Genomic DNA, 17,265 nt, shown 5'->3' with positions numbered 1-17,265 from the left:
TGCACAGGTGCGTGTTTGCCTCGAGTGTTCAACCCGAACCCTCTCTATTGAAGCGGGGGGGAAAAAGGACTTTTTGGACCAGTCTCAGTTCGAATCTCTGTGTACTTATCAGGACATTGGTAGAGGAAGCATGCATGGAGTAGAAAAGTATTTTAACCCTTTACACCAGGGGTGTCCAAACTTTTTGCAAAGGGGGCCAGATTTGGTGTGGTAAAAATCCACAAAGCCATTCAGTGTGGCACATTAGCTTTATTATTATTTTTTTTTAATTAATAATTTCAACAATCTTGCAACTAGCCTTTGTGGCGTTCTCTTTCGACTCTCGGGCATTTGCGAAATACTGCTGCTGTGAAATTAAACTAGCATCAAGTTGCTTCAATTTCTCGCTGCATATCTTCCCTGTAATCTTGTCATACATGTCAGATAGTCTTGTTTGGTAATATTGCCTAACATTAAAATCTTTAAAAACAGAGACTGTCTCTTTGCAAATGAGGCAGACACAGTTGTTGCTTATTTTAGGGAAGAAATAGTCCAATTTCCACCTATCCTTGAAGTGTCGGCCGTCACAGTCAACTTTCTTTTTTTTGTTGTCGGCATTTTAGAAAATGTAAGTAATGGGTCACACGGGGTAATGTTGCTTAGCCCTTAAATACCTGCAACATGAAGCAATTATCAGAGAATCCCAAAATTTCTAAAATGAGGTCCCTAATGAAACCTTTTTTTCAAATTTGTAAAAAGTCAAAATGAATATGTGTAATAAGTAGGGCTGTCAAAATTATTGCGTTAACGGGCGGTAATTAGTTTTTTAAATTAATCACATTAAAATATTTGACGCAATTAACGCACATGCCCCGCTCAAACAGATTAAAATGACAGCACAGTGCAATGCCAACTTGTTACTTGTGTTTTTTGGAGTTTTGTCGCCCTCTGCTGGCGCTTGGGTGCGACTGATTTTATGGGCTTAAGCACCCATGAGCATTGTGTAATTATTGGCATCAACAATGGCAGGCTACTAGTATATTTTTTGATTGAAAATTTTACAAATTTTATTAAAACGAAAACATTAAGAAGGGTTTTAATATAAAACTTCTATAACTACAAGTCTTTCTATCCATGGATCGCTTTAACAGAATGTTAATAATGTTAATGCCATCTTGTTGATTTATTGCTATAATAAACAAATACAGTACTTATGTACCATTTGTTGAATGAATATATCCATCTTGTGTCTTATCTTTTAATTCCAACAATAATTTACAGAAAAATATGGCATATTTTATTGATGGTTTAATTGCGATTAATTACGAATAATTAATTTTTAAGCTGTAATTAACTCGATTAAAAATTTTAATCGTTTGATAGCCCTTGTAATAAGTGCTCTAATATCTGTAACCCATGCTAAATCATGTTTTTTTTCTCATGGAACCTGCAGATGCATGTGTTGACTTGCATCCATCATTTTTTTTTTTTTTTTTTCAAAAAGAAATGTCAAAATTCTAAATCAGTCTCAAAATCCTTAAATTTTAGGTGTATCAAATGTGATACATTTGGCAATAAAGGGTTAAAGTGCTGCTGCCTTTTAGTGGGTAGATGAGGAGCAGCATTTCGTGTGTCAGCTACTTCATATGCTGGTTGCAGTACTGCTGACCAATTTATTAAGTCTGTGTGCGGGCCAGACGTTATTGATTTTATGACAGAGGCTGGGGGCCGGATGAAATTTGACCACGGGCCGCATTTGGCCCCCGGGCCGGACTTTGGACATGTCTGCTTTACACTATGCGCTGTTCAGTCGGGGAGGCCGACTTCCCCTTGATTTCTGTAAGCCATAACGTCTGTTGTACTTCTCATAAAGACGCCGTTTTTGGGCAGTAGATAGATGAATAGTAAGTCTTTCATTCAACACCATATTGCAGGATTGTCACATTGTAACTAAAGTTTTCTCGAGGTGACTGAAAAAATGCAGTCGAAATTCACATAAGTGGCCGCCATCTTGCATTACGAAGTTTTATATCCTCTCTCTTCTGGGATAATCAATTTTGATCAAAATTACATTGGTAATGTGGCATCACAACGACATGGCAGGGGTAGAAGCAGGTGTGGAACACCAGGAGAATACCGTCCAGTCAGTAGGAGGCGAGTTCAATCAGTAAATTATGCCAAGTTTGATGAAGAGTCTCCAGAAAGAGGGGACGTGGATTTAAAGAGGAAGGAAGAAGAGTTGATAAAAATGGCATTTATCTCTTCAAAGAAGGTAATAAAATGAAAAAAAAAGAATATTTGAAGTAAAATTGTTACATTTAACTCATCAGCTGCTATTGACGGCCCTTCCAATCAAAATGAATAAGACGTCTAGCGCCGTCAATGGCAATAAAAAATGTCTACGGGTTAGCCATCACAACAGCCCTCTGAAGGAACTCCTATTTAAACTACAGACATGTCGCTAAAGCACGCGGGAGACCGTGAAATACGATTTCGACTTAAACGGGTGATCAAAGAGCAAATAGCGGGACAGAGGCGCATCCGGAAAATATGAGCTCGAGTGGCGACTTTGGTGTCCCGCGAGGAAGCAAAACCTCAGTGATGTTGTCTTTCATTTGGGGAACAATGGCGGTTTGTGCGCCTGGTTTCACTCTCTGACATTCCGTCTCTCTGCGCTCTCGTTTGGGAGCAGCTCGCACGAGACAAACATTCCTCGTCTTGTCGTCTTAACGCGAACAAGACGTTTTAATGTCAGCTTGACACGCGCCCGCCGCTGACAGTCGTAAACTGGGAATGGGTTTTCTCGCCTGAGGAGAAACGATGCATGAAAACGCAAATGGTTGATTGAACATCAGCTCAATTTCACCTACATTTTGGATGTTTTTGACAATTTTGTTGGAAAACAATGACAGTATTTTCTGGACTGTAAGTCACAGTTTTTTCATAGTTTGGCCGGGCCAGCGAATTATACTCAGGTGTAACCGATATATGTTTATTTTTTTCACTCTGACAACCATTATTTTGTGTTGCTTTATGGAAAACTGCTATATGTTACGATAAAAGATGCCCATTTAGCCTTTTGTTCTTACGGAGTCCCTAAAGGGACATTGACAGAAATAAAATCAATCTGGTCGGAAACTATCTGGTAAACATTAGCATTTTAGCTAGCGGACTTTTGCTATGCATGTTAGCCAATTGTTGTAAACATTAGCATTATATAGCATTTCAGCAAGCGGACTTTTGCTATTCAAGTTTGCAAATTGTTGCAAATATTAGCATTATATAGCATTTCAGCTAGCAGACGTTTGCTATGCAAGTTAGCCAACTGTTGTAAACATTAGCATTATATAGCATTTAAGCTTGCGGACTTTTGCTACGCGAGTTAACCAACTGTTGTAAACATTAGTATTATATAGCACTTAAGCTAGCAGACTTTTGCTATACAGGTTAGCTAATTGTTGTAAATATTAGCATTGTATAGTATTTAAGCTAGCAGACTTTTGATATTCAAGTTAGCCAATTGTTGTAAACACTAGCATTATATAGCACTTAAGCTAGCAGACTTTTGCTATGCAAGTTAGCCAATTGTTGTAAACATTAGCATTATATAGCATTTAAGCTTGCGGACTTTTGCTACGCGAGTTAACCAACTGTTGTAAACATTAGTATTATATAGCACTTAAGCTAGCAGACTTTTGCTATACAAGTTAGCTAATTGTTGTAAATATTAGCATTGTATAGCATTTAAGCTAGCAGACTTTTGATATTCAAGTTAGCCAATTGTTGTAAACATAAGCATTATATAGCACTTAAGCTAGTAGATTTTTGCCAGGCAAGTTAGCCAATTGTTGCAAACATTAGCATTATATAGCATTTAAGCTAGCAGACTTTTGCTATGCAAGTTAGCCAATTGTTGTAAACATTAGCATTATATAGCACTTAAGCTAGCGGACTTTTGTTATGCAAGTTAGCCAATTGTTGTAAACATTAGCATTATATAGCATTTAAGCTAGCGGACTTTTGCTATTCAAATTAGCCAATTGTTGTAGACATTAGCATTATATATCATTTCAGCTAGGAGACTTTTGCTATGCTAGTTAGCCAACTGTTGTAAACACTAGCATTATATAGCATTTAAGCTTGCGGACTTTTGTTATGCAAGTTAGCCAATTGTTGTATACATTAGCATTATAGCATTTAAGCTAGCTGACTTTTTCTATGCAAGTTAGCCAATTGTTGTAAACATTAGAATGATATAAAAAGCTAACGAACTTTTGCTATGCAAGTTAGTCAATTGCAACAATGCAACAATTGGCTAACGTGCACTGTAAAAGTCCGCTAGCTTAAATGATATATAATGCTAATGTTTACTAGACAGTTTCTAGTGCACACTAGAAACCATCTGGTGTACACGATAAACAATCTGGTGTGCAGCAGATCCCTCGTTTTTCATGGTTAACGGGGACCAGTACCTGCGACGATAAGTGAAAAAGAATAGAAAAAGTATTTATTCAGATTTAGCTTTGGAAAGAGATACATATAAGACATGTTTTTTTCCATTAAAAAAAAAAAAAAAATTATGATACATTTTAAACATGTTACTGCCCCACCGAATTATTTCTAAACAAGAATAAAGTAGAAAAATGCTTGTCCTTATTAAATGCTTAATTGAGTTGCCACAGCAACTGTTTAACAAGTTAACCCTTGAGAGTCGAAGGACGCGCCGGCGCGTCCTCAGCGCACGTCGTCTTTGAAGCGCCCTCACGTTTTAATTACGTCACCCACATGCCGTTGGTTGGTCTCGTTTTAAAGTGCGGAAGTTGCGGTTTACTCTCGTTATTATTTGAAGTCAATCGACCAACTAAAACGTGAGATATTGTCATTTAAGTTTTATAGTTTTGTTGTCCTCTCAAAAAAACATTAAAACGCTGCATGGGTCATTTGTTTATGTCTATATTTCCATCATTTCTTGTCCTTTTTCAAAACGGAAGCTCCATGAAAAAAACACAAATCAAACGAAACCTTTCGAAGTCACAGTGGAAGCACAAAATGCGTTTTTTTTTAAATAAATATAACTGCCGTGCGAGGTTCCACCGAACGAGAGGGAGGAGTGATCTGAAGCAGCGAGGTGGCGAGCGTCGGCCGTTTGGGTCGAGCGCGCGACTTTGTGTGACTTTGAGAATGAACGGAAAACTAAATTTAGCGCAAGCAATTGTGCTTTTTGATCAACTTGAGGAAGAGGATGGTCCAAATTCGTCATCATCGTCTTCTTCGGAAGAGTCCTCGAGTGAAGATAGTGACGAATTTGAACACGTGGGTGACGCCATCGACGAGCAGAGGTAAGCCAACTCACTTTTTTTTTTTAATGCTGAAAAAGTTTCTTTTGAAAGTTTCTTTTGATATTGCAAGACAAAGTTAATTTTGATGCAATATAAGTGTGTGTTTGTGTATATAATGATAAAATGTGCATATCAGATCAAAGTCGTACGTGCACTGTGTGTATGCCAGGCAGGAATTTATAATTTGTGGTGTTCTTCTTTCTATATGAAGATTAGGGATGTAGCACATATTCAGCTATGGTATTCTTTCTATTGTCATACATATAGATTTCCATTATTATTTATTACTGTATATATTTTTATTTTATACTTGAAATACTGACTTTTTCTTCATGTACATTTATAGTGACAATGAAAGTAAAGTGAAATGAAAATGGAAGGGTGGAAAGAGGACCGAAGTGTGGGCTGTAGCCCTGTGTCTAATTCCAGGACGAAACTGCTTTTCGGAGTGGCATGCCTGAAAAAATTTTTAACTTGTTTATTGTAAATATTTTTGAAAATACTTTTTTCCCCCAATGTTAAATATATATTTTTTTCCCCCACAATCAGTCTTCTCAATTTGTGTATATAAATGTGTGTTCAAGAAGCTTGATTGTGTGTACATAGTTTTCATCAAGTGATGGGCCGCAATACCTAAACTCATAAAGAGATGGCCTCTAAACACTTTTTGTGTTAGATGGTATATATTTTTTCACTGTTCTTCACTATTTGGTCTGCTGTATATAACCTGTTTTGACTAGAGCATGTATAAAGGCAGAAAACGCCTATGGCTATACCTTTTGTTTATGTTGAATTGTCAAATATAAGACTATTTATTCTAATTTTTTTTGGTTGAATGTTCATCCTAACATGTTGAATAAATATTACAAAGTTTCAAAACGGTTCGTTACGCATGTTTGGTTGTCAATTGGACATCAATATTAAAAATTTTGACAAAACGATTTTGGAATTTTTGGTCTTTTTGGGCCCAAAATGATGATTTATAATTGGTCAGTGAAGGAAACAACAGTTTGGACATGAAGTTCAAGGTGTCACAAAAAAAGGGACCAAACCAGGCCATCGTAAACAATTCTTTCTTTGAAATATAAAGGCAACTTCAAAGGCATGCAAAATCAGACAAAATAGGCCCAGACCTTAAAGGGTTAAACATTGATTGACGCATGCGGTGCTTTGGAGTTCGCATCCCTGGCAAGATCAAACCCAAACTTTGTCATCATTGATCATCGTTAACTTTAATAAGCAACTCCAGTGCACTGCCTGACCAGCAGGGAGAGGGAGGGATGGAGAGTGAGACTAAGTGATCGGCTCGGGACAGCTCATCTGTATTTTAGTGCTGTCAAATTTATTGCGTTAACGGGCGGTAATTAATTTTTTAAATTGATCACGTTAAAATATTTGACGCATTTAACGCATGCACGGAATAACCCGCTCATGCATTGCCTCAAACAGATTACAATGACGCTGTTTTTTGCTCATTGAGAGCTAAGAGGCAGAGAAAGGAGTCTTGTTTTGTGCTTTTTCTTAACAAAGGTATACCACACGTGACATGCTGGCACTTTGTTTCTTTATAAGCACATTCAGTTTCAACATTAACACAGCTTACGGCTCTCAGTAGGCCGGAACTCTAACTCACTCCTGCATCTTGTGAGTAAACAGCATTGGCACCGCGTGCACTTTAGGATGCCTCTGATAATTCTATATCAGAATATTACAAAAGACGAGTGGACACAGGCGTTCATTGGACCGCGCCGTTTATTGGCATAAGCTTCGGCAACTCCTTCACAACAAACATAAGAATCATTTAGTGAAAGCACAACAAAAATAATATCTCTCAAAAAATAATGTTCACAAAAAGAAAAGCGCTTCAATCAGTATTAGTGAGGCCCTATTCTCACACAGTTAAACAACAATGCAAAGTGAACTAGCCTTCCCAATAAAATAGCTATGCAAAATACACATAAAACTTAATCAGACTTTGGTCAAACTCTATTCAAACAATTTGTTTAGCTTAACAAATACACTGGATGGCAATATTTAGTCACAATATACAAACTATCAGAGGTGTTGTACGTTGTGAAGCCAGCACTCAAATGACCTTGAATTGCAATGAATCCGGAAACTCAAATTACGACATCAGTCAAGGGGCAAAACACACTATTTGGCTTGATCGCTAAGTTAATTTAAAACTCGACTTTGACACCTTGTGGGGTATTTTAATCACAAACAGAAAGAATGTGTATAATGTTAATGCCATCCTGTGGATTTATTGTTATAATAAACAAATACAGTAGTTATGTACAGCATGTTGAATGTATATGTCTGTCTTATCTATCCATTCCAACAATAATTTGCTACAGAAAAATATGGCATATCTTAGAGATGATTTGAAATGCGATTAATTACGATTAATTAATTTTTAAGCTGTGATTAACTCGATTAAAAATTTTAATCGTTTGATCGCCTTAATTATGATACATTTTAAACATGTTACTGCCCCACCAAATTATTTTTAAACAAGAATAATGTAGAAAAATGCTTGTCCTTATTAAATGCTTCATTGAGTTGCCACAGCAACTGTTTAACAAGTTGAACGAGGATTGACGCGTGCGGCGCTTTGAAGTTCGCATCTCTGGCACGATTAAACCCAAACGTCTGTCAGTCATCGTTAACTTTAATAAGCAACTCCAGTGCACTGCCTGACCAGCAGGGAGAGGGAGGGATGGAGCGAAGGAGAGTGAGACGCGATCGGCTCGGGACAGCTCATCTGTAATTATTATTATTTATTTATTTTTTTAATTGAAAAAATTCCGCAATGAACTGAGGGTGCGAAGTTTGAAGCGTAAAGTAGCGAAGGATCAGTGTATTTTATTTCTGTACCTTCTGTACATTTAGGGGCTCCGTATGTTCCGTATGTTTTACTATAATAACATGAAAGTGCGACACGAGTCAAAATTGTACCTTCAATTTTTTTTAGGCCAAACTTATAGCCGTTTCAGATCCCAATTAGTCCTGTATTTTTGACACAATTTACAATGAGAGCCAAAGAGTTAATAGTTCACAATAAATAGATACATTTTAGGGTGTATTCACATTACAAAAAGTCCATAATTCGTGTTCTTTGGTCCGCCCAATAATACAGTGTTACCATGACATTTTTGCACAGTGGCCTTAGCAATATTTACGATGTTGTACATTATTAAGTCGTTCAAGTCGTTTTTAATGTTTATAACTGAATGCTTATTGTTTATAAGATATTTTTATATACTTAACGTTTACACTGTGTGTACAGTTGTTAAATATGTTAAATTGAAAGCTGGTAAATAAGTAAATGAGAAACGGTTAATTTGTATTTTATGCATTGATTCAGATCTTCAAATTAGGGCTGCAGCTATCGAATATTTTAGTAATCGAGTAATCGACTGAAAATTCTATCGATTAATCGAGTAATCGGATAAAACTTTTTTTTTTTTTTTTTTTTAGGTAAAGAGCAATTAGAAATATACATGAGAATAAAAGACATTTAATCCAATATTGAACCATTTTCAGTCAATCAATGTCTTTATTTTCGATGTACATTCTTGAAAACAGCCAACAATTGCATCTAAGATGTGACTAGAAAAAAAATTAACTGCTTTCACTCAAAAAACTTTTACATCCTATTTAAAAAAAACCAACATATTTCTTACCTAAAAATGTAATTACGCTTGATAACACACATCACTTGAAAGCTACGTGTTTTCCCCACGTGTTTCAATTTAATTTCCACTTGTGTCAAGCTATTTTTAAGTTTTAGTTAAGTTTTAAGATAGTCTAAACTAGAGATGTCTCGATCCGATATTTGGATCGGATCGGACGCCGATATGGGCAAAAAAATGCGGATCGGTATCAGATCGGGCGACACGGAAACATTCCGATCCAGACTTCCAATCAAGTTTTTTTGAAAATCTGGTCCGGTTTTTCCAGCGCACCGATATACATAATCCATTCCAGTTTTTACATCGGTTTCCCTAAAATCTGGTCCGCATTTTACGGCACTCCTTCAACACACTACATTACCGTCTCCCAATTTACCGAGAGACTTTATCGGTAAAAATGTCAGCTGTGTGGGATCATTTCACCTTAAAGGACGACAAAGATGAAGAGGCAGAGTGCAACATATGCCACAATAAAGTCAAGCGTGGTGGTAAATGAAGCTGTAAGAAGTTTTAATAGAACCAACACAACTAACACTGGCAGAAACTTTTGCTGTGCGTGACAAACTGGCACTCGACAGTCCCAAAGCCAAGGGAATAACAAGAGTCATTGCCGAAGAATTCATTCTGGATGACGAGCCATTATCTCTCGTGAGTAAAGACGCACCATCCAACACTTTTATGCTGCATTCCAGAGAAGTGGGAAGTCGGATTTATCCCACTCGGATGGTACCAGTTCCGACCTCAAAGTGTTCCAAGCAAATGTAAACAACAAAGATGGCTGATCGCGACGAGGTGTGTTTTATTTTGGCCATCCAAAGACATTTTGACCTCCAGCGAACCTGCCTTCCTATAAGCGATCAAATAGTAGAGGAAAAACGACGGCTGTGTCATTGCCCACACGGTAAACTGCCTTTTTTTAGTTACATCCTTTGCTGATCGTCAATATAAAAACATAGCACAACAAAGATAATTCATTGTATGAGAAAAAAATACATGGCGTCTCAAATAAACTTGATTTACTTCATTATTGTGTTATCATTCAATACGTTTTCTTGAGCGCCATTTTGTCCAGTGACGTCAGATTGAAACAACTTGGAAGTCGGGGTAGTTATTTTTTCTCCGACTTCGCGACTTGGACCTCCCAGTTCGAGTGGCGTCCCAATGATATTTTCCTAGTCGGAGGTCGGAAAAGTCCGACATCCCACTTTTTTGGAACGCAGCATTAGAACCACGGTACAACATGCCCAGACGTCATTAAATCCTTCAGCGATTCGGCCGTGCAATATTCGAGAACAATTCACAAACATCCAAATTCCGATTATTGAAATATGTCAAGTAAAGCGGAACTAATACACAGCGCGGTCTTCGGGACGCAATGCCGTCCATCATGCTTGTCTAATAGATATCATATATTTATAGAACTAGATGCAATATGACAGACTCGACACCGTTAGCAACAGGTGCATTAAAACTACGTGCGTTAGTAAACAGCCGCCATCTTAAAGCAGGAGACTTCCCTTGTAGGCTGTTGTAGTGAACCTTTCAAGCGAACGCAACTAACTTTTGATCTAAAATACTCCTAAATCGGCAAAATCTTGACTTGAATCTATCTTCAAAACAGTTTTAAAACTTTCACATGTTAAAAGTAGACAGAAGGGCAATTATGGAATAACGGGAGCAATTTTAACAACTTTAACAGTTGATTCGCAAAATTAAATTAATTGAATGTAGTTTAAAGCTGCTGATAGAGAATGGGGACTTGAGTATTTTATGTACCGTTTTAAAATGTTAACTTGATACTGAAATAGTCGTTTATTTAAACCTGAGAGGCTTTTTATACAATTATTGTAACTAATGCACGAAACATTAAAAGCATCTAATAGCTTGGGGGGTTTGTGGGATTTTCCACTGACAGTTTACAATATTATTTGCACGTTTTACTGACTGACTATGCCATTTCTGTTTGTTATTTATAATGTTTTGTGTTTGTCACTGAATAAACAGGTCAGTTTCTTGTTACCAATCATTGTGTGTTATTCGAACTCACCTAATTCAGCTGGCTAGTTGTTATCAAGAGTACTAAAACCCTTTTCAACATGAGTCTGACAACTAAGTAAGGAGGCTAAATAACTTTAAACTTTAATACATGCTCAGATAGGCCGGTATCGGATCGGAAGTGCAAAAGAATATCGGTATCGGATCGGAAGTGCAAAAACCTGGATCGGGACATCCCTAGTCTAAACTGTAAGTACTGGTAGGATTTTGAGTTTTTGCAGTCTTCAAAATAAATGTATGATACCTGCTGTATTGGAGCACATTTATTCAGTAATGACTACTGAGCTAAAACTGACAGTTAGCTTTATAATGTTTTTCATTGCACATCTAGTCTTAAATGCATGCGATACAGTATCTATGGCTACGTTCATACTACAGGTCTTAATGCACGAATCCGATTTTTTCGTGTTTTTCCGACTCGAGTGACGCATTAACTTGACGGTCTGAACGTCACAAGTCGCATAGAACTGAACCATTTCAAATCCGATCTGGGTCACTTTCGTATGTGGTTCAAATCCGATCTGGGCCACATTTTTCCAGACTGTCGCAGCGGTCTGTACTGTCCAGTCTCCGGAATCGGAATTCATGCACTAATTACGTCAGCAAGAGGCACAAAGGACGGCAGCGATGCAGGCATTAGCGGCTAGCTTGAACTCTGCTTTTAAGCACGAAGCGGGATTGACCACAGTCATAAAAAAATAAAATGAAGAAAAGGATAACCCTGTCAATTTTCGATTTTAATTCTGTGCGCCGAATGAGCAATATTTCATTATTGCACACACGGCCGAGTCGGGGCAAACTGACGCGCCCACGTCATTTCACGCACACACGTTAAGGCTTATGTGTGTGCGTGTATGCGTTCTATCAGTCCATATAAACTTTGAAAATAAAACTAAACGTGGATTATTAACGTCTGTTATTTGTGTCCTCTTTTTAACGAGCTAAATATGATAATCCCTGGGATGACAGCCAACGTGTGGTCGTTTGTTTTGATGCTTCTGCGCATGCGGGTCGTCTTGCTTAGCGCGTGTCGGACTGCGAATTAGTGCGCATGCGTAATACTTGAATGGTCCCAATGGACAAAGGCAGTCTGAACGGGCATGCCAAAAAAACAGATATGACAAAAAATCGGATTTGTGCATTAAGACCTGTAGTATGAACGTAACCTATGAGACGCATCGGACACCACCTGCTACCAAACTATCATCATGCGGGCGTAGTTTTTAGCAACGTCGGCGTAGTTTGTAGCAGCTGTCGGCTGCAGTAAGTTTTTTTTTTTTTTTTTTTTTTTTTTTTGCTTCTTCCTCTACGCACGTGACGTCAGCACGTTGTCCCGCATTAAAAGTAGTCCGGGCAAAACGTGATGCTTAGAGATGGCAAGATTAAACGATTCCTCGAGGTGAATAAAATTACTCGGAATAGTTTTTAAACTCGAGTTACTCGAGTTGCTCGAGTATTCGTTTCAGCTCTACTTCAAATTATTTAACAGTCCGCTTGGGCGAATTTATCGTCATTTATCATCATCGATGTAAGTCTGCTCAATTCACCGTGATAAGTACTTACGGCCAAATGCGACAAAGTGTCGAATTTCGACACTTGACGACTCTAATCAAATGGTGTACCGTGCATGTGCTGGGGTCCACATTGTCGCGGACAGCAACGGAGCTGATGACTAGAAATCCGAGCAGTTTTTAACGCAACACGAGGAATATCTCTCTCATCTGCACACGACCGAGAAGTTTCTACCTACTCATTCCTTCCTACTGCAACTCTGCCTGACGACGTAAAAAAAAAAAAAAAAAAAAACTGCGATATTGGATAATTTCTCATGGCACACCTGAGGATCTCTCACGGAACACCTGTCGAAAAAAAAAAACTGCTGTATTGTATGATTTTATGTGGTGCACGTGATGGCAAACCTTAAAATCTTGTTGTGCACTCTGCAATAACAATCATTTTTTTCTATTGTATTCTATTCTATTCTATTCTATTCTATTCTATTCTATTCTATTCTATTCTATTCTACTTTGCCTCAATGTGTGAACAACTATTCCAAATCTAGAATTGAAACAGGTACGACGGCATACTTTTCAATTTATCTTTGTTGTCAGGTGTTGACAATTGTTTTCAGTAAATTGGGTGGCGGGAAAAAGAAAAGAACATCACTTCTGAAATCTGACACTTCTTTCATGCAATTTCTATTTTAACTATTTTCGAAGTTGTCATTCAATCTGCCCGGACGCCCGCCCTGAGTGGGGCGCGGTCGCTTTCGATTGTTTCTACCTGAGGGTGACTTAACCTGCGGCGCCACGATTAAATAATGGAGGCTCACATTGGGCAGAGCTCTGGGCAGGTTTCCAGACTGAGCAGTTGCCAAATTTAGGCTGCACGTTTTGGTCCTATCCGATTTTGCGCAAAACGCTGAGGGATTAGCTGTACTTTACTGAGGCCTACTGGTGAAAATGGGTATTTGTTTCACTTTAGCTAAAAACTGTATGAAGTTTTACAATAAACACTACAATAAACACAGCACTGTTATTGTGCAAAATAAACAACACAAAAACAAGAACAACATGTTCCTGCAAAAATCCAACAAATTCACCACATCGACTCCCCCAAAAAATCCATCCACCCATCCATTATCTAGGGCTTAATCTGGAGTCGGATAGCGGGTGCAGCAGTTTCAGCAGTGAAGCCCAGACTTTCCTCTCCCCAGCCACTGCAACCAGCTCCTTCGGCGGGATCCCAAGGTGTTTTCAGGCCAGCCGAGAGACATAATATCTATCCTGGGAGGCATCCAGGAGGTATCCGAACCATATGCACGAGCCGCCTCAGCTGGCTCCTCTAAACGCAGAGGAGTAGCGGTTCGACACTGAGTCCCTCCCTGATTGGAACTGTACTGCATCGTTTCGCCACAAGGTGTGCTGTCGTGTATTTTATGTTCGGTGTGAAGAAGAAGAAGAAAGTTAAAAGAGGCATTAGCGGCCTGTTCTGAACTTCTCTCTCACTGGACTTTAGCTCTCATGAAGAGCACTTTCGCTCATTTGTCCGAAATAATAGATAGCCGACGTGCAATGTAGCAAGTGAGCTGTAAAACCAGCGAGCTTAGTGGCGTGAAAAACGCGGGAGAGCTAAGTGAAGCTAACGATAAATATTGATATCAAATAATATCAAATCAGTAAATTCATGTAGGCTTGTTCGATATTCCTTTTCATCCAGTTTATTTTATACCATTCAACACCAAATATCATCAAAATAATACATGTAAATTAAAAAGTCAATTACATTGCAAAACTTTCTTACCTCAAGTGATGAAAGCGAAGCACACAAACTCCAGTGTCCACTACGTCACCAGCTGCCAGTGAACCTTATTTTTCTTAGACAATTCTTGCATACAGCAAAGTCCTTGTTCACATTACTTCCTTTCTTGTTGGTGTAAAATCTAAAGTGTGTCCACATGTGTGATTTGTAGCAATATTTTCCTCACTTTTTCCCCCACCGTTTTCACGGAGCTTTTTTTTTTTCAACCGACTTGGAGCTTCGTCTCTTCTTCTCTAGACGACTTGTGCGCACTTTACCTTCACCACCACTCATGAGCGCCCCTAGTGGGCCGCCAAGGAATTGCTCAAAAAAACATTGAGCAGTTTGCATTCATACTCCATTGTATGGCCAATATGTCAACTAAAAGTATCGATGCTTGACGGGAGCATATCGATAACCAATCGGGTTGCAAAATATCGCGATATATCGCTGTATCGAGATATTGTCACACTCTTAATAAGTACTGTCATAACAATAAATCAACAAGATGGCATTGACATTAACATTCTGTTAAAGCGATCCATGGATAGAAAGACTTGTAGTTCTTAAAGGATAAATGTTAGTACAAGTTATAGAAATGTTATATTAAAACCCCTCTTAATGTTTTCGTTTTAATAAAATTTGTAAAAATTTCTATCAAAGAATAAACTAGTAGCTCGCCATTGTTGATGTCAATAATTACACAATGCTCATTGTGCTTAAACCCATAAATTCAGTCGCACCAAAGCGCCAGAAGAGGGAGACAAAAAACACAAGTAACAAGTGGTCATGTCACTGTGCTGTCATTTTAACCCTTTAACACCTAAGCCTATTTTGGCCGAATTTGCATGCATTTGATGTTGCCTTTATATTTCAAAGAAAAAAATTGTTTACATTGGCCAAGTTGGGTCCCTTTTTTCAGGACACCTTGAACTTCATGTCCAAACTGTTGTTTTCTTCACTGACCAATTTTAATCCACATTTTGGACCCAAAAAGACAAAAAACTCCCAAAATCTTTTTTCAAATTTGTAATGTTGACGTCCCACTGACAACCAAACATGCTCGACCAACCGTTTTGAAGCTTAATCATATTTATTCAACTTGTTAGGATAAACATTCAATAGAAAAAAATAAGATTGAATAGTTTTATGTTTAACAATTCAACACAAAGAGCAGGTATGGTCATAGGTGTTTTTGGCCTTTACACATACTATGGTCAAAACAGATTATATACAGTGCAAAATAGTGAGAAAAAAATTATATATATCATCTAACACAAAAAGGGTTTGGAGGATATCTCTTTGTGAAGTTAGGTGTTGTACCCATCACCTTATCAAAAGTATATACCTAGATGCAATCAAGCTTTTCGAACACACATCCACATAAAAATTTAAAAGATTATAGTAAAGAAAAAATATATATAACATTGAAAAAAAGTATTTTCAAAAATATTGACAAGTAGTTCAGTTCAATTAACTCATTCACTCCCAGCCATTTTCACCGGAGCAAGGCCCTTCGCTCCCGGCCATTTTACTGGATTTTGACTGATTTTGCACGGCCCACAAAAAATTCTGTTCTATTGCTATATAAACATGGAACCCACCAAAAGAAAGATTAGACTCTCTTCTTTCAGCAGAAAAAAAAAGTAAGTTCATGCGTTATTTCATTCTTTAGAAATCAGCATTAGAAAATAGCTTAGTTTGAGCATTTTTCCAATTTCTGATGAAAAAACGGAGAAAATGAGCTTTTTGTAAACGCAAAAATTTCAAACATAATTTTGACTTTAACACGGCTATTTTTTGCTTCAGTGTAATCCCAAACATCTGAATAATGTTTTCCTTTTACAAAATAACATGAACAACCAGCCAAATAGAGCTTTTCATAGCAAAGTAACAATTTATTCACACTTACCTAAATGAGAGATGACGTTTGGTGGCTGCGACAGCGGTTAAACTTTTGCCGACTGTCTCGTAAAGATGGATTTTTTTTTAAGTCTTTTTTTGTGGTGACCACTGTCTCGTTCACCAGGGGAACTTATGTTCCTGGGGGGGAACTGGTTTGGCCGTGCGCGTTTCCATGCAGGACCCTCGAGCGTGCGGTTGACATGAGCAGCAAGCTGCGGAGGGGCTCTGCTAGCTTCCCTAATAAAGTTGTACTGTTTGAATTGAGTTGTGGGCTCTTAACAAATGCGCTACTGCCCTCCAGTGGCCAGTTTTATTGCTTTAAAATGAGTTTTGAGGCTTGTTTTTTGTTTTGGCGATAGATCGAAAGCTCTAGATGCTTCTTGTACAAAAAAACGCAAAAGACGTATAAATACGTAATCGGGACACTGAAGCATTTGGAAATAAAACGTATTTATACGGTTCCGGGAGCAAATGAGTTAAAAAAAAAAAAACCAAAAGTTTTTTTTTTTGTGTGTTTTTGCGCACTCAATGAAGCTTGAAGAAGTCACGGAGCCGCATCACACACAACGTCACACAGCCTACTCTTTCGCCGTTTGCGCGCTGCCGTCACTTCTAGTCGCCGAGACGCCGACGCATGCACAGAAAAAGACAACAAATACGGCTCATCTTCTTCCTTGAGTTAATGAAATAATGCATTAGCTTGCGCTAAATGTAGTTTTATATTCATTCTGCACGTTTCAAAGTCGCTCGCTCAAACCAACCGGCCTTTGCTTGCGTCGCATGCCTCCCTTTCATTAGTTGGCGCCTCGTTCGGAAATTTATTAAAAATGATCACATTCGGTTCGTCCTTCTTGACATCAGAACGGCTCTTGGGATATGTAGTCTTTTGTGCTGCTTTCGGTTTTGAAAAAGGACAAGAAATAATGGAAATATGGAGATAGATACATAGTCCATGCAGCGTTTTAATGCATGAGTGCAATAAAACTATAAAA

This window comes from Corythoichthys intestinalis, chromosome 4, assembly GCF_030265065.1.
Source record: "Corythoichthys intestinalis isolate RoL2023-P3 chromosome 4, ASM3026506v1, whole genome shotgun sequence".
In the NCBI taxonomy this organism is placed as follows: domain Eukaryota; kingdom Metazoa; phylum Chordata; class Actinopteri; order Syngnathiformes; family Syngnathidae; genus Corythoichthys; species Corythoichthys intestinalis.
This window is presented reverse-complemented; position numbering follows the sequence as displayed.